The 23307-nt window shown below is 42.1% G+C and overlaps 1 protein-coding gene across 3 annotated transcripts in view; it reads left to right on the top strand.

Annotated features, from left to right (window-relative positions):
* Positions 1–23307, top strand: part of LOC116937167 (uncharacterized) — a 112617-nt gene that overhangs the window by 8141 nt on the left and 81169 nt on the right. The window lies entirely within an intron of this gene.

Here is a 23307-nt window from a genome sequence, read left to right as displayed (position 1 = left end):
ACCGCTTGCTGGTTCCAGCTGTGTCCCTCTGTAAACAATCATCTCTTGTTTAGAAAACTCAGCTCTCGGCTCTGCTTGCGTCAATCACCAGTTCGGCCTCCACTCCTTCGACTCGCACGCACCATCCAAACTCGTCGACCATTTCCTGTCAATAATTGGACTTTCTATTCTCATCTCACGTGTGGCAGCAGCAGCAATTTATTCAGAAGCTTGATGTCAATGTTCAGGAGATAGATGTCAATGTTCAGGAGCTAGATGTCAATGTGCACGAGCTATATCTCAATGTTCAGGGGCTAGATGTCAATGTTCAGGAGCTAGATGTCAATGTTCAGGAGGTAGATGTCAATGTTCAGGAGCTAGATGCCAAAGTTCAGGAGCTAGATGTCAATGTTCTGGAGCTTGATGTCAATGTTCAGGAGCTAGATGTCAATGTTCAGGAGCTAGATGGCAATGATCAGGAGCTAGATGTCAATGTTCAGCAGCTAGATGTCATTGTTCAGGAGATAGATGTGAATGATCAGAAGCTAGATGTCAATCTTCAGGAGCTAGATGTCATTGTTCAGGAGCTAGATGTCATTGTTCAGCAGCTAGATGTTAATGTTCAGGAGCTAGATCTCAATGTTCAGGCGCTAGATGTAAATGTTCAGGAGTTAGATGTCACTGTTCAGGAGCTAGATGTCAATGTTCAGGAGGTAGATGCCAATGTTCAGGAGCTAGATGGCAATGTTCAGCAGCTAGATCGCAATGTTCAGGAGCTAAATGTCAATGTTCAGGAGCTAGATGTCATTGTTCAGGAGCTAGATGTCAATGTTCAGGAGCTAGATGTCAATGTTCAGGAGCTATATCTCTATGTTCAGGAGCTAGATGGCAATGATCAGGAGCTAGATGTCAATGTTCAGCAGTTAGATGTCATTGTTCAGGAGATAGATGTCATTGTTCAGGAGATAGATGTCAATGTTCAGCAGCTAGATGTCATTGTTCAGGAGTTAGATGCCAATGTTCAGGAGCTGATGTTTATGTTCAGGAGCTAGATCTCAATGTTCAGGAGCTAGATGTAAATGTTCAGGAGCTAGATCTCAATGTTTAGGAGCTAGATGCCAATGTTCAGGAGCTAGATCTCAATGTTCAGGAGCTAGATGTCAATGTTCAGGAGCTAGATGCCAATGTTCAGGAGCTAGATGTCAATGGTCAGCAGCTAGATGTCATTGTTCAGGAGCTAGGTGTCATTGTTCAGGAGCTAGATTTCAATGTTCACGAGCTTGATGTCAATGTTCAAAAGCTAGATGTCAATGTTTAGGAGCTAGATGGCAATGTTCAGGTGCGAGATGTCAATGTTCAGGAATTAGACGTCAATGTTCAGGATCTAGATGTCAATGTTTAGGAGCTACATGTCAATGTTCAGGAGCTACATGTCAATGGTCAGCAGCTATATGTCATTGTTCAGGAGCTAGATGTCAATGTCCAGAAGCTAGATGTCAATGTTCAGGAGCTAGTTATCAATGTTCACAAGCAAGATGTCAATATTCAGGTGCGAGATGTCAATTTTCAGGAGCTAGATGTTAATATTCAGGAGCTAGATGTCAATGTTCAGGAGCTAGATGTCAATGTGCAGGAGCTATATCTCAATGTTCAGGGGGCTAGATGTCCATGTTCAGGAGCTAGATGTCAATGATCAGAAGCTAGTTGTCAATGTTCAGGAGGTTGATGTCAATGTTCAGCAGCTAGATGTCAATGTTCAGCAGCTAGATGCCAATGTCCAGGAGCTAGATGTCATTGTTCAGGAGCTAGATGTCAATGTTCATGAGCTAGATGCCAATGTTCAGGAGCTAGATGTCAATGTTCAGGAGCTAGATGCCAATGTTCAGGAGCTTGATGTCAATGTTCAGGAGCTAGATGTCAATGTTCAGGAGCTAGATGGCAATGATCAGGAGCTAGATGTCAATGTCCAGCAGCTAGATGTCATTGTTCAGGAGATAGATGACAATGATCAGGAGCTAGAAGTCAATGTTCAGGAGCTATATGTCAATGTTCAGGAGCTAGATGCCAATATTCAGGAGCTAGATGTCATTGTTCAGGAGCTAGATGTCAATGTTCATGTGCTAGATGCCAATGCCCAGGAGCTAGATGTCAATGTTCAGGAGATATATGTCATTGTTCAGGAGATAGATGTCAATGTTCAGCAGCTAGATGTCATTGTTCAGGAGATAGATGTCAATGTTCAGGATCTGATGTTTATGTTCAGGAGCTAGATCTCAATGTTCAGGAGCCAGATGTAAATGTTCAGGAGCTACATCTCAATGTTCAGGAGCTAGATGCCAATGTTCAGGAGCTAGATGCCAATGTTCACCAGCTAGATGTCAATAGTCAGCAGCTAGATGGCAATGTTCAGGAGATAATTTTCAATGTTCAGGAGCTATGTGTGGTTTGTTCAGGAGCTAGATGTCATTGTTCAGGAGCTAGATTTCAATGTTCACGAGCTTGATGTCAATGTTCAGAAGCTAGATGTCAATGTTCAGGAGCTAGATGACAATGTTCAGGTGCGAGATGTCAATGTTCAGGAGTTAGACGTCAATGTTCAGGAGATAGATGTCAATGTTTAGGAGCTACATGTCAATGTTCAGGAGCTACATGTCAATGTTCAGGAGCTATATGTCAATGTTCAGGAGCTAGACGTAAATGTTCAGGAGCTAGATGTCAATGTTCAGCAGCTAGATGCCAATGTTCAGGAGCTAGATGTCAATGTTCAGGAGATAGATGTCATTGTTCAGGAGCTAGATGTCAATGTTCAGCAGCTAGATGTCATTGTTCAGGAGATATATGTCAATGTTCAGGAGCTGGATGTTAATGTTCAGGAGCTAGATGGCTATGTTCAGGAAGTAGATGTAAATGTTCCGGAGTTAGACCTCAATGTTCAGGAGCTAGATGTCAATGTTCGGGAGCTAGATGCCAATGTTCAGGAGCTAGATGTCAATGTTCAGCAGCTAGATGCCATTGTTCAAGAGCCAGATGTCAATGGTCAGCAGCTAGATGGCAATGTTCAGGAGCTAATTTTCAATGTTCAGGAGCTAGATGTCATTGTTCAGGAGCTAGATGTCATTGTTCAGGAGCTAGATTTCCATTTTCACGAGCTTGATGTCAATGTTCAGAAGCTAGATGTCAATGTTCAGGAGCTAGATGACAATGTTCAGGTGCGAGATGTCAATGTTCAGGAGTTAGACGTCAATGTTCAGGAGCTAGATGTCAATGTTCAGGAGCTACATGTCAATGTTCAGGAGCTATATGTCATTGTTCAGGAGCTAGATGTCAATGTTCATGAGCTAGATGCCAATGTTCAGGAGCTAGATGTCAATGTTCAGGAGCTAGATGTCATTGCTCAGGAGCTAGATGTCAATGTTCAGCAGCTAGATGTCATTGTTCAGGAGATATATGTCAATGTTCAGGAGCTGGATGTTAATGTTCAGGAGCTAGATGGCTATGTTCAGGAGGTAGATGTAAATGTTCTGGAGTTAGACCTTAATGTTCAGGAGCTAGATGTCAATGTTCGGGAGCTAGATGCCAATGTTCAGGAGCTAGATGTCAATGTTCAGCAGCTAGATGCCAATGTTCAAGAGCCAGATGTCAATGGTCAGCAGCTAGATGGCAATGTTCAGGAGCTAATTTTCAATGTTCAGGAGCTAGATGTCATTGTTCAGGAGCTAGATGTCATTGTTCAGGAGCTAGATTTCAATGTTCACGAGCTTGATGTCAATGTTCAGAAGCTAGATGTCAATGTTCAGGAGCTAGATTACAATGTTCAGGTGTGAGATGTCAATGTTCAGGAGTTAGACGTCAATGTTCAGGAGCTAGATGTCAATGTTCAGGAGCTAAATGTCAATGTTCAGGAGCTATATGTCATTGTTCAGGAGCTAGATGTCAATGTCCAGAAGCTAGATGTCAATATTCAGGAGCTAGATATCAATGTCCACAAGCCTAATGTCAATATTCAGGTGCGAGATGTCAATGTCCAGGAGCTAGATTTCAATGTTCAGGAGCTAGATGGCAATGTTCATGAGCTAGATGTCAATGTTCAGGAGCTAGATGTCAATGTGCAGGAGCTATATCTCAATGTTCAGGAGCTAGATGGCAATGATCAGGAGCTAGATGTCAATGTTCAGCAGTTATATGTCATTGTTCAGGAGATAGATGTCAATGTTCAGCAGCTAGATGTCATTGTTCAGGAGATAGATGACAATGTTCAGGAGCTGATGTTCATGTTCAGGAGCTAGATCTCAATGTTCAGGAGCTAGATGTAAATGTTCAGGAGCTAGATCTCAATGTTCAGGAGCTAGATGCCAATGTTCAGGAGCTAGATCTCAATGTTCAGGAGCTAGATGTCAATGTTCAGGAGCTAGATGCCAATATTCAGGAGCTAGATGTCAATGGTCAGCAGCTAGATGTCATTGTTCAGGAGCTAGGTGTCATTGTTCAGGAGCTAGATTTCAATGTTCACGAGCTTGATGTCAATGTTCAAAAGCTAGATGTCAATGTTTAGGAGCAAGATGGCAATGTTCAGGTGCGAGATGTCAATGTTCAGGAATTAGATGTCAATGTTCAGGAGCTAGATGCCAATGTTTAGGAGCTACATGTCAATGTTCAGGAGCTACATGTCAATGGTCAGCAGCTATATGTCATTGTTCAGGAGCTAGATGTCAATGTCCAGAAGCTAGATGTCAATGTTCAGGAGCTAGTTATCAATGTTCACAAGCAAGATGTCAATATTCAGGTGCGAGATGCCAATTTTCAGGAGCTAGATGTTAATATTCAGGAGCTAGATGTCAATGTTCAGGAGCTAGATGTCAATGTGCAGGAGCTATATCTCAATGTTCAGGGGGCTAGATGTCCATGTTCAGGAGCTAGATGTCAATGATCAGAAGCTAGTTGTCAATGTTCAGGAGGTTGATGTCAATGTTCAGCAGCTAGATGTCAATGTTCAGCAGCTAGATGCCAATGTCCAGGAGCTAGATGTCATTGTTCAGGAGCTAGATGTCAATGTTCATGAGCTAGATGCCAATGTTCAGGAGCTAGATGTCAATGTTCAGGAGCTAGATGCCAATGTTCAGGAGCTTGATGTCAATGTTCAGGAGCTAGATGTCAATGTTCAGGAGCTAGATGGCAATGATCAGGAGCTAGATGTCAATGTCCAGCAGCTAGATGTCATTGTTCAGGAGATAGATGACAATGATCAGGAGCTAGAAGTCAATGTTCAGGAGCTATATGTCAATGTTCAGGAGCTAGATGCCAATATTCAGGAGCTAGATGTCATTGTTCAGGAGCTAGATGTCAATGTTCATGTGCTAGATGCCAATGCCCAGGAGCTAGATGTCAATGTTCAGGAGATATATGTCATTGTTCAGGAGATAGATGTCAATGTTCAGCAGCTAGATGTCATTGTTCAGGAGATAGATGTCAATATTCAGGATCTGATGTTTATTTTCAGGAGCTAGATCTCAATGTTCAGGAGCCAGATGTAAATGTTCAGGAGCTACATCTCAATGTTCAGGAGCTAGATGCCAATGTTCAGGAGCTAGATGCCAATGTTCACCAGCTAGATGTCAATAGTCAGCAGCTAGATGGCAATGTTCAGGAGATAATTTTCAATGTTCAGGAGCTATGTGTGATTTGTTCAGGAGCTAGATGTCATTGTTCAGGAGCTAGATTTCAATGTTCACGAGCTTGATGTCAATGTTCAGAAGCTAGATGTCAATGTTCAGGAGCTAGATGACAATGTTCAGGTGCGAGATGTCAATGTTCAGGAGTTAGACGTCAATGTTCAGGAGATAGATGTCAATGTTTAGGAGCTACATGTCAATGTTCAGGAGCTACATGTCAATGTTCAGGAGCTATATGTCAATGTTCAGGAGCTAGACGTAAATGTTCAGGAGCTAGATGTCAATGTTCAGGTGCGAGATGTCAATGTTCAGGAGTTAGACGTCAATGTTCAGGAGATAGATGTCAATGTTTAGGAGCTACATGTCAATGTTCAGGAGCTACATGTCAATGTTCAGGAGCTATATGTCAATGTTCAGGAGCTAGACGTAAATGTTCAGGAGCTAGTTATCAATGTTCACAAGCAAGATGTCAATATTCAGGTGCGAGATGTCAATTTTCAGGAGCTAGATGTTAATATTCAGGAGCTAGATGTCAATGTTCAGGAGCTAGATGTCAATGTGCAGGAGCTATATCTCAATGTTCAGGGGGCTAGATGTCCATGTTCAGGAGCTAGATGTCAATGATCAGAAGCTAGTTGTCAATGTTCAGGAGGTTGATGTCAATGTTCAGCAGCTAGATGTCAATGTTCAGCAGCTAGATGCCAATGTCCAGGAGCTAGATGTGATTGTTCAGGAGCTAGATGTCAATGTTCATGAGCTAGATGCCAATGTTCAGGAGCTAGATGTCAATGTTCAGGAGCTAGATGCCAATGTTCAGGAGCTTGATGTCAATGTTCAGGAGCTAGATGTCAATGTTCAGGAGCTAGATGGCAATGATCAGGAGCTAGATGTCAATGTCCAGCAGCTAGATGTCATTGTTCAGGAGATAGATGACAATGATCAGGAGCTAGAAGTCAATGTTCAGGAGCTATATGTCAATGTTCAGGAGCTAGATGCCAATATTCAGGAGCTAGATGTCATTGTTCAGGAGCTAGATGTCAATGTTCATGTGCTAGATGCCAATGCCCAGGAGCTAGATGTCAATGTTCAGGAGATATATGTCATTGTTCAGGAGATAGATGTCAATGTTCAGCAGCTAGATGTCATTGTTCAGGAGATAGATGTCAATATTCAGGATCTGATGTTTATGTTCAGGAGCTAGATCTCAATGTTCAGGAGCCAGATGTAAATGTTCAGGAGCTACATCTCAATGTTCAGGAGCTAGATGCCAATGTTCAGGAGCTAGATGCCAATGTTCACCAGCTAGATGTCAATAGTCAGCAGCTAGATGGCAATGTTCAGGAGATAATTTTCAATGTTCAGGAGCTATGTGTGATTTGTTCAGGAGCTAGATGTCATTGTTCAGGAGCTAGATTTCAATGTTCACGAGCTTGATGTCAATGTTCAGAAGCTAGATGTCAATGTTCAGGAGCTAGATGACAATGTTCAGGTGCGAGATGTCAATGTTCAGGAGTTAGACGTCAATGTTCAGGAGATAGATGTCAATGTTTAGGAGCTACATGTCAATGTTCAGGAGCTACATGTCAATGTTCAGGAGCTATATGTCAATGTTCAGGAGCTAGACGTAAATGTTCAGGAGCTAGATGTCAATGTTCAGGTGCGAGATGTCAATGTTCAGGAGTTAGACGTCAATGTTCAGGAGATAGATGTCAATGTTTAGGAGCTACATGTCAATGTTCAGGAGCTACATGTCAATGTTCAGGAGCTATATGTCAATGTTCAGGAGCTAGACGTAAATGTTCAGGAGCTAGTTATCAATGTTCACAAGCAAGATGTCAATATTCAGGTGCGAGATGTCAATTTTCAGGAGCTAGATGTTAATATTCAGGAGCTAGATGTCAATGTTCAGGAGCTAGATGTCAATGTGCAGGAGCTATATCTCAATGTTCAGGGGGCTAGATGTCCATGTTCAGGAGCTAGATGTCAATGATCAGAAGCTAGTTGTCAATGTTCAGGAGGTTGATGTTAATGTTCAGGAGCTGGATGGCTATGTTCAGGAAGTAGATGTAAATGTTCCGGAGTTAGACCTCAATGTTCAGGAGCTAGATGTCAATGTTCGGGAGCTAGATGCCAATGTTCAGGAGCTAGATGTCAATGTTCAGCAGCTAGATGCCATTGTTCAAGAGCCAGATGTCAATGGTCAGCAGCTAGATGGCAATGTTCAGGAGCTAATTTTCAATGTTCAGGAGCTAGATGTCATTGTTCAGGAGCTAGATGTCATTGTTCAGGAGCTAGATTTCCATTTTCACGAGCTTGATGTCAATGTTCAGAAGCTAGATGTCAATGTTCAGGAGCTAGATGACAATGTTCAGGTGCGAGATGTCAATGTTCAGGAGTTAGACGTCAATGTTCAGGAGCTAGATGTCAATGTTCAGGAGCTACATGTCAATGTTCAGGAGCTATATGTCATTGTTCAGGAGCTAGATGTCAATGTTCATGAGCTAGATGCCAATGTTCAGGAGCTAGATGTCAATGTTCAGGAGCTAGATGTCATTGCTCAGGAGCTAGATGTCAATGTTCAGCAGCTAGATGTCATTGTTCAGGAGATATATGTCAATGTTCAGGAGCTGGATGTTAATGTTCAGGAGCTAGATGGCTATGTTCAGGAGGTAGATGTAAATGTTCTGGAGTTAGACCTTAATGTTCAGGAGCTAGATGTCAATGTTCGGGAGCTAGATGCCAATGTTCAGGAGCTAGATGTCAATGTTCAGCAGCTAGATGCCAATGTTCAAGAGCCAGATGTCAATGGTCAGCAGCTAGATGGCAATGTTCAGGAGCTAATTTTCAATGTTCAGGAGCTAGATGTCATTGTTCAGGAGCTAGATGTCATTGTTCAGGAGCTAGATTTCAATGTTCACGAGCTTGATGTCAATGTTCAGAAGCTAGATGTCAATGTTCAGGAGCTAGATTACAATGTTCAGGTGTGAGATGTCAATGTTCAGGAGTTAGACGTCAATGTTCAGGAGCTAGATGTCAATGTTCAGGAGCTAAATGTCAATGTTCAGGAGCTATATGTCATTGTTCAGGAGCTAGATGTCAATGTCCAGAAGCTAGATGTCAATATTCAGGAGCTAGATATCAATGTCCACAAACCTAATGTCAATATTCAGGTGCGAGATGTCAATGTCCAGGAGCTAGATTTCAATGTTCAGGAGCTAGATGTCAATGTTCAGGAGCTAGATGTCAATGTTCAGGAGCTAGATGTCAATGTGCAGGAGCTATATCTCAATGTTCAGGAGCTAGATGGCAATGATCAGGAGCTAGATGTCAATGTTCAGCAGTTAGATGTCATTGTTCAGGAGATAGATGTCAATGTTCAGCAGCTAGATGTCATTGTTCAGGAGATAGATGACAATGTTCAGGAGCTGATGTTCATGTTCAGGAGCTAGATCTCAATGTTCAGGAGCTAGATGTAAATGTTCAGGAGCTAGATCTCAATGTTCAGGAGCTAGATGCCAATGTTCAGGAGCTAGATCTCAATGTTCAGGAGCTAGATGTCAATGTTCAGGAGCTAGATGCCAATGTTCAGGAGCTAGATGTCAATGGTCAGCAGCTAGATGTCATTGTTCAGGAGCTAGGTGTCATTGTTCAGGAGCTAGATTTCAATGTTCACGAGCTTGATGTCAATGTTCAAAAGCTAGATGTCAATGTTTAGGAGCAAGATGGCAATGTTCAGGTGCGAGATGTCAATGTTCAGGAATTAGATGTCAATGTTCAGGAGCTAGATGCCAATGTTTAGGAGCTACATGTCAATGTTCAGGAGCTACATGTCAATGTTCAGGAGCTATATGTCATTGTTCAGGAGCTAGATGTCAATGTCCAGAAGCTAGATGTCAATGTTCAGGAGCTAGTTATCAATGTTCACAAGCAAGATGCCAATATTCAGGTGCGAGATGTCAATGTTCAGGAGCTAGATGTTAATATTCAGGAGCTAGATGTCAATGTTCAGGAGCTAGATGTCAATGTGCAGGAGCTATATCTCAATGTTCAGGGGGCTAGATGTCCATGTTCAGGAGCTAGATGTCAATGATCAGAAGCTAGTTGTCAATTTTCAGGAGGTTGATGTCAATGTTCAGCAGCTAGATGTCAATGTTCAGCAGCTAGATGCCAATGTCCAGGAGCTAGATGTCATTGTTCAGGAGCTAGATGTCAATGTTCATGAGCTAGATACCAATGTTCAGGAGCTAGATGTCAATGTTCAGGAGCTAGATGCCAATGTTCAGGAGCTTGATGTCAATGTTCAGGAGCTAGATGTCAATGTTCAGGAGCTAGATGGCAATGATCAGGAGCTAGATGTCAATGTCCAGAAGCTAGATGTCATTGTTCAGGAGATAGATGACAATGATCAGGAGCTAGATGTCAATGTTCAGGAGCTATATGTCAATGTTCAGGAGATAGATGCCAATATTCAGGAGCTAGATGTCATTGTTCAGGAGCTAGATGTCAATGTTCATGTGCTAGATGCCAATGCCCAGGAGCTAGATGTCAATGTTCAGGAGATATATGTCATTGTTCAGGAGATAGATGTCAATGTTCAGCAGCTAGATGTCATTGTTCAGGAGATAGATGTCAATATTCAGGATCTGATGTTTATGTTCAGGAGCTAGATCTCAATGTTCAGGAGCCAGATGTAAATGTTCAGGAGCTACATCTCAATGTTCAGGAGCTAGATGCCAATGTTCAGGAGCTAGATGCCAATGTTCACCAGCTAGATGTCAATAGTCAGCAGCTAGATGGCAATGTTCAGGAGATAATTTTCAATGTTCAGGAGCTATGTGTGATTTGTTCAGGAGCTAGATGTCATTGTTCAGGAGCTAGATTTCAATGTTCACGAGCTTGATGTCAATGTTCAGAAGCTAGATGTCAATGTTCAGGAGCTAGATGACAATGTTCAGGTGCGAGATGTCAATGTTCAGGAGTTAGACGTCAATGTTCAGGAGATAGATGTCAATGTTTAGGAGCTACATGTCAATGTTCAGGAGCTACATGTCAATGTTCAGGAGCTATATGTCAATGTTCAGGAGCTAGACGTAAATGTTCAGGAGCTAGATGTCAATGTTCAGGTGCGAGATGTCAATGTTCAGGAGTTAGACGTCAATGTTCAGGAGATAGATGTCAATGTTTAGGAGCTACATGTCAATGTTCAGGAGCTACATGTCAATGTTCAGGAGCTATATGTCAATGTTCAGGAGCTAGACGTAAATGTTCAGGAGCTAGTTATCAATGTTCACAAGCAAGATGTCAATATTCAGGTGCGAGATGTCAATTTTCAGGAGCTAGATGTTAATATTCAGGAGCTAGATGTCAATGTTCAGGAGCTAGATGTCAATGTGCAGGAGCTATATCTCAATGTTCAGGGGGCTAGATGTCCATGTTCAGGAGCTAGATGTCAATGATCAGAAGCTAGTTGTCAATGTTCAGGAGGTTGATGTCAATGTTCAGCAGCTAGATGTCAATGTTCAGCAGCTAGATGCCAATGTCCAGGAGCTAGATGTCATTGTTCAGGAGCTAGATGTCAATGTTCATGAGCTAGATGCCAATGTTCAGGAGCTAGATGTCAATGTTCAGGAGCTAGATGCCAATGTTCAGGAGCTTGATGTCAATGTTCAGGAGCTAGATGTCAATGTTCAGGAGCTAGATGGCAATGATCAGGAGCTAGATGTCAATGTCCAGCAGCTAGATGTCATTGTTCAGGAGATAGATGACAATGATCAGGAGCTAGAAGTCAATGTTCAGGAGCTATATGTCAATGTTCAGGAGCTAGATGCCAATATTCAGGAGCTAGATGTCATTGTTCAGGAGCTAGATGTCAATGTTCATGTGCTAGATGCCAATGCCCAGGAGCTAGATGTCAATGTTCAGGAGATATATGTCATTGTTCAGGAGATAGATGTCAATGTTCAGCAGCTAGATGTCATTGTTCAGGAGATAGATGTCAATATTCAGGATCTGATGTTTATGTTCAGGAGCTAGATCTCAATGTTCAGGAGCCAGATGTAAATGTTCAGGAGCTACATCTCAATGTTCAGGAGCTAGATGCCAATGTTCAGGAGCTAGATGCCAATGTTCACCAGCTACATGTCAATAGTCAGCAGCTAGATGGCAATGTTCAGGAGATAATTTTCAATGTTCAGGAGCTATGTGTGATTTGTTCAGGAGCTAGATGTCATTGTTCAGGAGCTAGATTTCAATGTTCACGAGCTTGATGTCAATGTTCAGAAGCTAGATGTCAATGTTCAGGAGCTAGATGACAATGTTCAGGTGCGAGATGTCAATGTTCAGGAGTTAGACGTCAATGTTCAGGAGATAGATGTCAATGTTTAGGAGCTACATGTCAATGTTCAGGAGCTACATGTCAATGTTCAGGAGCTATATGTCAATGTTCAGGAGCTAGACGTAAATGTTCAGGAGCTAGATGTCAATGTTCAGGTGCGAGATGTCAATGTTCAGGAGTTAGACGTCAATGTTCAGGAGATAGATGTCAATGTTTAGGAGCTACATGTCAATGTTCAGGAGCTACATGTCAATGTTCAGGAGCTATATGTCAATGTTCAGGAGCTAGACGTAAATGTTCAGGAGCTAGTTATCAATGTTCACAAGCAAGATGTCAATATTCAGGTGCGAGATGTCAATTTTCAGGAGCTAGATGTTAATATTCAGGAGCTAGATGTCAATGTTCAGGAGCTAGATGTCAATGTGCAGGAGCTATATCTCAATGTTCAGGGGGCTAGATGTCCATGTTCAGGAGCTAGATGTCAATGATCAGAAGCTAGTTGTCAATGTTCAGGAGGTTGATGTTAATGTTCAGGAGCTGGATGGCTATGTTCAGGAAGTAGATGTAAATGTTCCGGAGTTAGACCTCAATGTTCAGGAACTAGATGTCAATGTTCGGGAGCTAGATGCCAATGTTCAGGAGCTAGATGTCAATGTTCAGCAGCTAGATGCCATTGTTCAAGAGCCAGATGTCAATGGTCAGCAGCTAGATGGCAATGTTCAGGAGCTAATTTTCAATGTTCAGGAGCTAGATGTCATTGTTCAGGAGCTAGATGTCATTGTTCAGGAGCTAGATTTCCATTTTCACGAGCTTGATGTCAATGTTCAGAAGCTAGATGTCAATGTTCAGGAGCTAGATGACAATGTTCAGGTGCGAGATGTCAATGTTCAGGAGTTAGACGTCAATGTTCAGGAGCTAGATGTCAATGTTCAGGAGCTACATGTCAATGTTCAGGAGCTATATGTCATTGTTCAGGAGCTAGATGTCAATGTTCATGAGCTAGATGCCAATGTTCAGGAGCTAGATGTCAATGTTCAGGAGCTAGATGTCATTGCTCAGGAGCTAGATGTCAATGTTCAGCAGCTAGATGTCATTGTTCAGGAGATATATGTCAATGTTCAGGAGCTGGATGTTAATGTTCAGGAGCTAGATGGCTATGTTCAGGAGGTAGATGTAAATGTTCTGGAGTTAGACCTTAATGTTCAGGAGCTAGATGTCAATGTTCGGGAGCTAGATGCCAATGTTCAGGAGCTAGATGTCAATGTTCAGCAGCTAGATGCCAATGTTCAAGAGCCAGATGTCAATGGTCAGCAGCTAGATGGCAATGTTCAGGAGCTAATTTTCAATGTTCAGGAGCTAGATGTCATTGTTCAGGAGCTAGATGTCATTGTTCAGGAGCTAGATTTCAATGTTCACGAGCTTGATGTCAATGTTCAGAAGCTAGATGTCATTGTTCAGGAGCTAGATTACAATGTTCAGGTGTGAGATATCAATGTTCAGGAGTTAGACGTCAATGTTCAGGAGCTAGATGTCAATGTTCAGGAGCTAAATGTCAATGTTCAGGAGCTATATGTCATTGTTCAGGAGCTAGATGTCAATGTCCAGAAGCTAGATGTCAATATTCAGGAGCTAGATATCAATGTCCACAAACCTAATGTCAATATTCAGGTGCGAGATGTCAATGTCCAGGAGCTAGATTTCAATGTTCAGGAGCTAGATGTCAATGTTCAGGAGCTAGATGTCAATGTTCAGGAGCTAGATGTCAATGTGCAGGAGCTATATCTCAATGTTCAGGAGCTAGATGGCAATGATCAGGAGCTAGATGTCAATGTTCAGCAGTTAGATGTCATTGTTCAGGAGATAGATGTCAATGTTCAGCAGCTAGATGTCATTGTTCAGGAGATAGATGACAATGTTCAGGAGCTGATGTTCATGTTCAGGAGCTAGATCTCAATGTTCAGGAGCTAGATGTAAATGTTCAGGAGCTAGATCTCAATGTTCAGGAGCTAGATGCCAATGTTCAGGAGCTAGATCTCAATGTTCAGGAGCTAGATGTCAATGTTCAGGAGCTAGATGCCAATGTTCAGGAGCTAGATGTCAATGGTCAGCAGCTAGATGTCATTGTTCAGGAGCTAGGTGTCATTGTTCAGGAGCTAGATTTCAATGTTCACGAGCTTGATGTCAATGTTCAAAAGCTAGATGTCAATGTTTAGGAGCAAGATGGCAATGTTCAGGTGCGAGATGTCAATGTTCAGGAATTAGATGTCAATGTTCAGGAGCTAGATGCCAATGTTTAGGAGCTACATGTCAATGTTCAGGAGCTACATGTCAATGTTCAGGAGCTATATGTCATTGTTCAGGAGCTAGATGTCAATGTCCAGAAGCTAGATGTCAATGTTCAGGAGCTAGTTATCAATGTTCACAAGCAAGATGCCAATATTCAGGTGCGAGATGTCAATGTTCAGGAGCTAGATGTTAATATTCAGGAGCTAGATGTCAATGTTCAGGAGCTAGATGTCAATGTGCAGGAGCTATATCTCAATGTTCAGGGGGCTAGATGTCCATGTTCAGGAGCTAGATGTCAATGATCAGAAGCTAGTTGTCAATTTTCAGGAGGTTGATGTCAATGTTCAGCAGCTAGATGTCAATGTTCAGCAGCTAGATGCCAATGTCCAGGAGCTAGATGTCATTGTTCAGGAGCTAGATGTCAATGTTCATGAGCTAGATACCAATGTTCAGGAGCTAGATGTCAATGTTCAGGAGCTAGATGCCAATGTTCAGGAGCTTGATGTCAATGTTCAGGAGCTAGATGTCAATGTTCAGGAGCTAGATGGCAATGATCAGGAGCTAGATGTCAATGTCCAGAAGCTAGATGTCATTGTTCAGGAGATAGATGACAATGATCAGGAGCTAGATGTCAATGTTCAGGAGCTATATGTCAATGTTCAGGAGATAGATGCCAATATTCAGGAGCTAGATGTCATTGTTCAGGAGCTAGATGTCAATGTTCAGGTGCTAGATGCCAATGCTCAGGAGCTAGATGTCAATGTTCAGGAGATAGATGTCATTGTTCAGGAGATAGATGTCAATGTTCAGCAGCTAGATGTCATTGTTCAGGAGATAGATGTCAATGTTCAGGATCTGATGTTTATGTTCAGGAGCTAGATCTCAATGTTCAAGAGCCAGATGTAAATGTTCAGGAGCTAGATCTCAATGTTCAGGAGCTAGATGCCAATGTTCAGGAGCTGGATGCCAATGTTCACCAGCTAGATGTCAATAGTCAGCAGCTAGATGGCAATGTTCAAGAGATAATTTTCAATGTTCAGGAGCTATGTGTGATTGTTCAGGAGCTAGATGTCATTGTTCAGGAGCTAGATTTCAATGTTCACGAGCTTTTGGTCAATGTTCAGAAGCTAGATGTCAATGTTCAGGAGCTAGACGTCAATGTTCAGGAGCTAGATGTCAATGTGTAGGAGCTACATGTCAATATTCAGGAGCTACATGTCAATGTTAAGGAGCTATATGTCAATGTTCATGAGCTAGACGTAAATGTTCAGGAGATAGATGCCAATGTTCAGGAGCTTGATGTCAATGTTCAGGAGCTAGATGTCAATGTTCAGGAGCTAGATGGCAATGATCAGGAGATAGATGTCAATGTTCAGCAGCTAGATGTCATTGTTCAGGCGATAGATGTCAATGATCAGAAGCTAGATGTCAATGTTCAAAAGCTATATGTCAATGTTCAGGAGCTGGATGCCAATGTTCATGAGCTAGATGTCATTGTTCAGTAGGTAGATGTCAATGTTCAGGAGCTAGATTCCAATGTTCAGGAGCTAGATGTCAATGTTCAGGAGATAGATGTCATTGTTCAGGAGCTAGATGTCAATGTTCAGCAGCTAGGTGTCATTGTTCAGGAGATAGATGTCAATGTCCAGGAGCTGATGTTAATGTTCAGGATCTAGATGCCTATGTTCAGGAGCTATATGTAAATGTTCAGGAGCTAGATGTCAATGTTCAGGAGCTAGATCTCAATGCTCTGGAGCTAGATGTTAATGTTCAGGAGCTAGATCTCAATGTTCAGGAGCTAGATGTCAATGTTCAGGAGCTAGATGCCAATGTTCAGGAGCTAGATGTCAATGGTCAGCAGCTAGATGTCATTGTTCAGGAGCTAGATGTCATTGTTCAGGAGCTAGATTTCAATGTTCACGATCTTGATGTCAATGTTCAAATCTAGATGTCAATGTTTAGGAGCTAGATGGCAATGTTTAGGTGCGAGATGTCAATGTTCAGGAGTTAGACGTCAATGTTCAGGAGCTAGATGTCAATGTTCAGGAGCTACATGTCAATGTTCAGGAGCTACATGTCAATGTTCAGGAGCTATATGTCATGTTCAGCAGCTAGATGTCATTGTTCAGGAGCTAGATGTCAATGTCCAGAAGATAGATGTCAATGTTCAGGAGCTATATATCAATGGTCACAAGCTAGATGTCAATATTCAGGGGCTAGATGTCAATGTTGAGGAGTTTGATGTCAATGTTCAGGAGCTAGATGCCAAAGTTCAGGAGCTAGTTGTCAATGTTCTGGAGCTTGATGTCAATGTTCAGGAGCTAGATGTCAATGTTCAGGAGCTAGATGGCAATGATCAGGAGCTAGATTTCAATGTTCAGCAGCTAGATGTCATTGTTCAGGAGATAGATGTCAATGATCAGAAGCTAGATGTCAATGTTCAGGAGCTAGATGTCAATGTTCAGCAGCTAAATGTCAATGTTCAGCAGCTAGATGCCAATGTTCAGGAGCTAGATGTCAATGTTCATGAGCTAGATGCCAATGTTCAGGAGCTAGATGTATATGTTCAGGAGCTAGATGTCATTGTTCAGGAGCTAGATGTCAATGTTCAGCAGCTAGATGTCATTGTTCAGGAGATATATGTCAATGTTCAGGAGCTGGATGTTAATGTTCAGAAGCTAGATGGCTATGTTCAGGAGGTAGATGCAAATGTTCCGGAGCTAGACCACAATGTTCAGGAGCTAGATGTCAATGTTCAGCAGCTAGATGCCAATGTTCAAGAGCCAGATGTCAAGGGTCAGCAGCTAGATGGCAATGTTCAGGAGCTAATTTTCAATGTTCAGGAGCTAGATGTAATTGTTCAGAAGCTAGATGTCAATGTTCAGGAGCTAGATGACAATGTTCAGGTGCGAGATGTCAATGTTCAGGAGTTAGACGTCAATGTTCAGGAGCTAGATGTCAATGTTCAGGAGCTACATGTCAATGTTCAGGAGCTATATGTCTTTGTTCAGGAGCTAGATGTCAATGTCCAGAAGCTACATGTCAATGTTCAGGAGCTAGATATCAATGTCCACAAGCCTATTGTCAATATTCAGGTGCAAGATGTCAATGTTCAGGAGCTAGATTTCAATGTTCAGGAGCTAGATGTCAATGTTCAGGAGCTAGATGGCAATTATCAGGAGCTAGATGTCAATGTTCAGCAGTTAGATGTCATTGTTCAGGAGATAGATGCCATTGTTCAGGAGACAGATGTCAATGTTCAGCAGCTAGATGTCATTGTTCAGGAGATAGAAGCCAATGTTCAGGAGCTGATGTTTATGTTCAGGAGCTACATCTCAATGTTCAGGAGCTAGATGTAAATGTTCAGGAGCTAGATCTCAATGTTCAGGAGCTAGATGCCAATGTTCAGGAGCTAGATGCCAATGTTAACCAGCTAGATGTCAATAGTCAGCAGCTAGATGGCAATGTTCAGGAGCTAATGTTCAATGTTCAGGAGCTATGTGTCATTGTTCAGGAGCTAGATGTCATTGTTCAGGAGCTAGATTTCAATGTTCACGAGCTTGATGTCAATGTTCATTAGCTAGATGTCAATGTTCAGGAGCTTGATGACAATGTTCAGGTGCGTGATGTCAATGTTCAGGAGTTAGACGTCAATGTTCAGGAGCTAGATGTCAATGTTTAGGAGCTAGATGTTAATATTCAGGAGCTAGATGTCAATGTTCAGGAGCTAGATTTCAATGTTCACGAGCTAGATGACAATGTTCAGGTGCGAGATCTCAATGTTCAGGAGCTAGATGTTAATATTCAGGAGCTAGATGTCAATGTTCAGGAGCTAGATGTCAATGTTCAGGAGCTAGATGACAATGTTCAGGTGCGAGATGTCAATGTTGAGGAGTTAGACGTCAATGTTCAGGAGCTACATGTCAATGTTCAGGAGCTAGATGTCATTGTTCAGGAGCTAAATGTCAATGTCCAGAAGCTAGATGTCAATTGACAGGAGCTAGTTATCAATGTTCACAAGCAAGATGTCAATATTCAGGTGCGAGATCTCAATGTTCAGGAGCTAGATGTTAATATTCAGGAGCTAGATGTCAATGTTCAGGAGCTAGATTTCAATGTTCACGAGCTTGATGTCAATGTTCAGAAGCTAGATGTCAATGTTCAGGAGCTAGATGACAATGTTCAGGTGCGAGATGTTAATGTTCAGGAGTTAGACGTCAATGTTCAGGAGCTAGATGTCAATCTTCAGGAGCTACATGTCAAAGTTCAGGAGCTATATGTCATTGTTCAGGAGCTAGATGTCAATGTCCAGAAGCTAGATGTCAATGTTCAGGAGCTAGATATCAATGTCCACAAGCCTAATGTCAATATTCAGGTGCGAGATGTCATTGTTCAGGAGCTAGATTTCAATGTTCAGGAGCTAGATGTCAATGTTCAGGAGCTAGATGGCAATTATCAGGAGCTAGATGTCAATGTTCAGCAGTTAGATGTCATTGTTCAGGAGATAGATGTCATTGTTCAGGAGATAGATGTCAATGTTCAGCAGCTAGATGTCATTGTTCAGGAGATAGAAGCCAATGTTCAGGAGCTGATGTTTATGTTCAGGAGCTAGATCTCAATGTTCAGGAGCTAGATGCCAATGTTCAGGAGCTAGATGCCAATGTTCACCAGCTAGATGTCAATAGTCAGCAGCTAGATGGCAATGTTCAGGAGCTAATTTTCAATATTCAGGAGCTATGTGTCATTGTTCAGGAGCTAGATGTCATTGTTCAGGAGCTAGATTTCAATGTTCACGAGCTTGATGTCAATGTTCATTAGCTAGATGTCAATGTTCAGGAGCTTGATGACAATGTTCAGGTGCGTGATGTCAATGTTCAGGAGTTAGACGTCAATGTTCAGGAGCTAGATGTCAATGTTTAGGAGCTACATGTCAATGTTCAGAAGCTAGATGTCAATGTTCAGGAGCTAGTTATCAATGTTCACAAGCAAGATGTCAATATTCAGGTGCGAGATCTCAATGTTCAGGAGCTAGATGTTAATATTCAGGAGCTAGATGTCAATGTTCAGGAGCTAGATGTCAATGTGCAGGAGCTATATCTCAATGTTCAGGGGGCTAGATGTCCATGTTCAGGAGCTAGATGTCAATGTTCAGGAGGTTGATGTCAATGTTCAGGAGCTAGATGCCAAAGTTCAGGAGGTAGATGCCAATGTTCAGGAGCTTGATGTCAAAGTTCAGGAGCTAGATGTCAATGTTCAGGAGCTAGATTGCAATGATCAGGAGCTGGATGTCAATGTTCAGCAGCTAGATGTCATTGTTCAGGAGATAGATGTCAATGATCAGAAGCTAGATGTAAATGTTCAGGAGCTATATGTCAATGTTCAGGAGCTAGATGTCGTTGTTCAGGAGCTAGATGTCAATGTTCAGGAGCTAGATGCCAATGTTCAGGAGCTAGATGTCAATATTCAGGAGCTAGTTGTCAAAGTTCAGGAGATAGATGTCAATGTTCATGAGCTAGATGTCAATGTGCAGTAGCTAGATCTCAATGTTCAGGTTCTAGATGTCAATGTTCAGGAGCTAGATGTAAATGTTCAGGAGCTAGTTGTCAAAGTTCAGGAGCTAGATGTCAATGTTCATGAGCTAGATGTCAATGTTCAGGAGCTAGATCTCAATCTTCACGAGCTAGATGTCAATGTGCAGGAGCTAGATCTCAATGTTCAGGTGCTAGATGTCAATGTTCAGGAGCTAGATGTCAATGTTCAGGAGCTAGATGTCAATGTTCAGGAGCTTGATGTAAATGTTCAGGAGCTAGATGTCAATGTTCAGGAGCTTGATGTAAATGTTCAGGAGCTAGATGCCAAAGTTCAGGAGCTAGATGCCAATGTTTAGGAGCTTGATGTCAATGTTCAGGAGCTAGATGTCAATGTTCAGGAGCTATATGTTAATGTTCAGGAGCTATATCTTAATGTTCAGGAGCTAGATGTCAATGTGCAGTAGCTAGATCTCAATGTTCAGGTGCTAGATGTCAATGTTCAGGAGCTAGATGTAAATGTTCAGGAGCTAGATGCCAATGTTCAGGAGCTTGATGTCAATGTTCAGGAGCTAGATGGCAATGATCAGGAGATAGATGTCAATGTTCAGCAGCTAGATGTCATTGTTCAGGAGATAGATGTCAATGATCAGAAGCTAGATGTCAATGTTCAGGAGCTATATGTCAATGTTCAGGAGCTAGATGTCGTTGTTCAGGAGCTAGATGTCAATGTTCAGGAGCTAGATGCCAATGTTCAGGAGCTAGATGTCAATATTCAGGAGCTAGTTGTCAAAGTTCAGGAGCTAGATGTAAATGTTCAGGAGCTAGTTGTCAAAGTTCAGGAGCTAGATGTCAATGTTCATGAGCTAGATTTCAATGTTCACGAGCTTGATGTCAATGTTCATTATCTAGATGTCAATGTTCAGGAGCTTGATGACAATGTTCAGGTGCGTGATGTCAATGTTCAGGAGTTAGACGTCAATGTTCAGGGGCTAGATGTCAATGTTTAGGAGCTACATGTCAATGTTCAGAAGCTAGATGTCAATGTTCAGGAGCTAGTTATCAATGTTCACAAGCAAGATGTCAATATTCAGGTGCGAGATCTCAATGTTCAGGAGCTAGATGTTAATATTCAGGAGCTAGATGTCAATGTTCAGGAGCTAGATGTCAATGTGCAGGAGCTATATCTCAATGTTCAGGGGGCTAGATGTCCATGTTCAGGAGCTAGATGTCAATGTTCAGGAGGTTGATGTCAATGTTCAGGAGCTAGATGCCAAAGTTCAGGAGGTAGATGCCAATGTTCAGGAGCTTGATGTCAAAGTTCAGGAGCTAGATGTCAATGTTCAGGAGCTAGATTGCAATGATCAGGAGCTGGATGTCAATGTTCAGCAGCTAGATGTCATTGTTCAGGAGATAGATGTCAATGATCAGAAGCTAGATGTAAATGTTCAGGAGCTATATGTCAATGTTCAGGAGCTAGATGTCGTTGTTCAGGAGCTAGATGTCAATGTTCAGGAGCTAGATGCCAATGTTCAGGAGCTAGATGTCAATATTCAGGAGCTAGTTGTCAAAGTTCAGGAGATAGATGTCAATGTTCATGAGCTAGATGTCAATGTGCAGTAGCTAGATCTCAATGTTCAGGTTCTAGATGTCAATGTTCAGGAGCTAGATGTAAATGTTCAGGAGCTAGTTGTCAAAGTTCAGGAGCTAGATGTCAATGTTCATGAGCTAGATGTCAATGTTCAGGAGCTAGATCTCAATGTTCAGGTGCTAGATGTCAATGTTCAGGAGCTAGATGTCAATGTTCAGGAGCTAGATGTCAATGTTCAGGAGCTTGATGTAAATGTTCAGGTGCTAGATGTCAATGTTCAGGAGCTTGATGTAAATGTTCAGGAGCTAGATGCAAAAGTTAAGGAGCTAGATGCCAATGTTTAGGAGCTTGATGTCAATGTTCAGGAGCTAGATGTCAATGTTCAGGAGCTATATGTTAATGTTCAGGAGCTATATCTTAATGTTCAGGAGCTAGATGTCAATGTGCAGTAGCTAGATCTCAATGTTCAGGTGCTAGATGTCAATGTTCAGGAGCTAGATGTAAATGTTCAGGAGCTAGATGCCAATGTTCAGGAGCTTGATGTCAATGTTCAGGAGCTAGATGGCAATGATCAGGAGAGAGATGTCAATGTTCAGCAGCTAGATGTCATTGTTCAGGAGATAGATGTCAATGATCAGAAGCTAGATGTCAATGTTCAGGAGCTATATGTCAATGTTCAGGAGCTAGATGCCAATGTTCATGAGCTAGATGTCATTGTTCAGTAGCTAGATGTCAATGTTCAGGAGCTAGATGCCAATGTTCAGGAGCTAGATGTCAATGTTCAGGAGATAGATGTCATTGTTCAGGAGCTAGATGTCAATGTTCAGTAGCTAGATATCATTGTTCAGGAGATAGATGTCAATGTTCAGGAGCTGATGTTAATGTTCAGGAGCTAGATGCCTATGTTCAGGAGCTAGATGTAAATGTTCAGGAGCTAGATGTCAATGTGCAGGAGCTAGATCTCAATGTTATGGAGCTAGATGTCAATGTTCAGGAGCTACATCTCAATGTTCAGGAGCTAGATGTCAATGTTCAGGAGCTAGATGCCAATGTTCAGGAGCTAGATGTCAATGTTCAGGAGCTATATGTCATTGTTCAGGAGCTAGATGTCAATGTACAGAAGCTAGATGTCAATGTTCAGTAGCTAGATATCAATGTTCACAAGCTAGATGTCAATATTCATGGGCTAGATGTCAATGTTCAGGAGTTTGAAGTCAATGTTCAGGAGCTAGATGCCAAAGTTCAGGAGCTAGTTGTCAATGTTCTGGAACTTGATGTCAATGTTCAGGAGCTAGATGTCAATGTTCAGGAGCTAGATTGGCAATGATCAGGAGCTAGATGTCAATGTTCAGCAGCTAGATGTCATTGTTCAGGAGATAGATGTCAATGATCAGAAGCTAGTTGTCAATGTTCAGGAGCTAGATGTCAATGTTCAGCAGCTAGATGTCAATGTTCAGCAGCTAGATGCCAATGTTCAGGAGCTAGATGTCATTGTTCAGGAGCTAGATGTCAATGTTCATGAGCTAGATGCCAATGTTCAGGAGCTAGATGTCAATGTTCAGGAGCTAGATGTCATTGTTCAGGAGCTAGATGTCAATGTTCAGCAGCTAGATGTCATTGTTCAGGAGATATATGTCAATGTTCAGGAGCTGGATGTTAATGTTCAGGAGCTAGATGGCTATGTTCAGGAAGTAGATGTAAATGTTCTGGAGCTAGACCTCAATGTTCAGGAGCTAGATGTCAATGTTCGGGAGCTAGATGCCAATGTTCAGGAGCTAGATGTCAATGTTCAGCAGCTAGATGCCAATGTTCAAGAGCCAGATGTCAATGGTCAGCAGCTAGATGGCAATGTTCAGGAGCTAATTTTTAATGTTCAGGAGCTAGATGCCTATGTTCAGGAGCTAGATGTAAATGTTCAGG

This window comes from Petromyzon marinus, unplaced genomic scaffold (assembly GCF_048934315.1).
Source record: "Petromyzon marinus isolate PM22_M1 ecotype Great Lakes invasive population unplaced genomic scaffold, UKy_Petmar_22M1.pri1.0 PM_Scaffold_106, whole genome shotgun sequence".
Lineage (NCBI taxonomy): Eukaryota > Metazoa > Chordata > Hyperoartia > Petromyzontiformes > Petromyzontidae > Petromyzon > Petromyzon marinus.
Note: the sequence above shows the minus strand (reverse complement) of the source record. Positions and strands in the feature narration are given on the sequence as shown.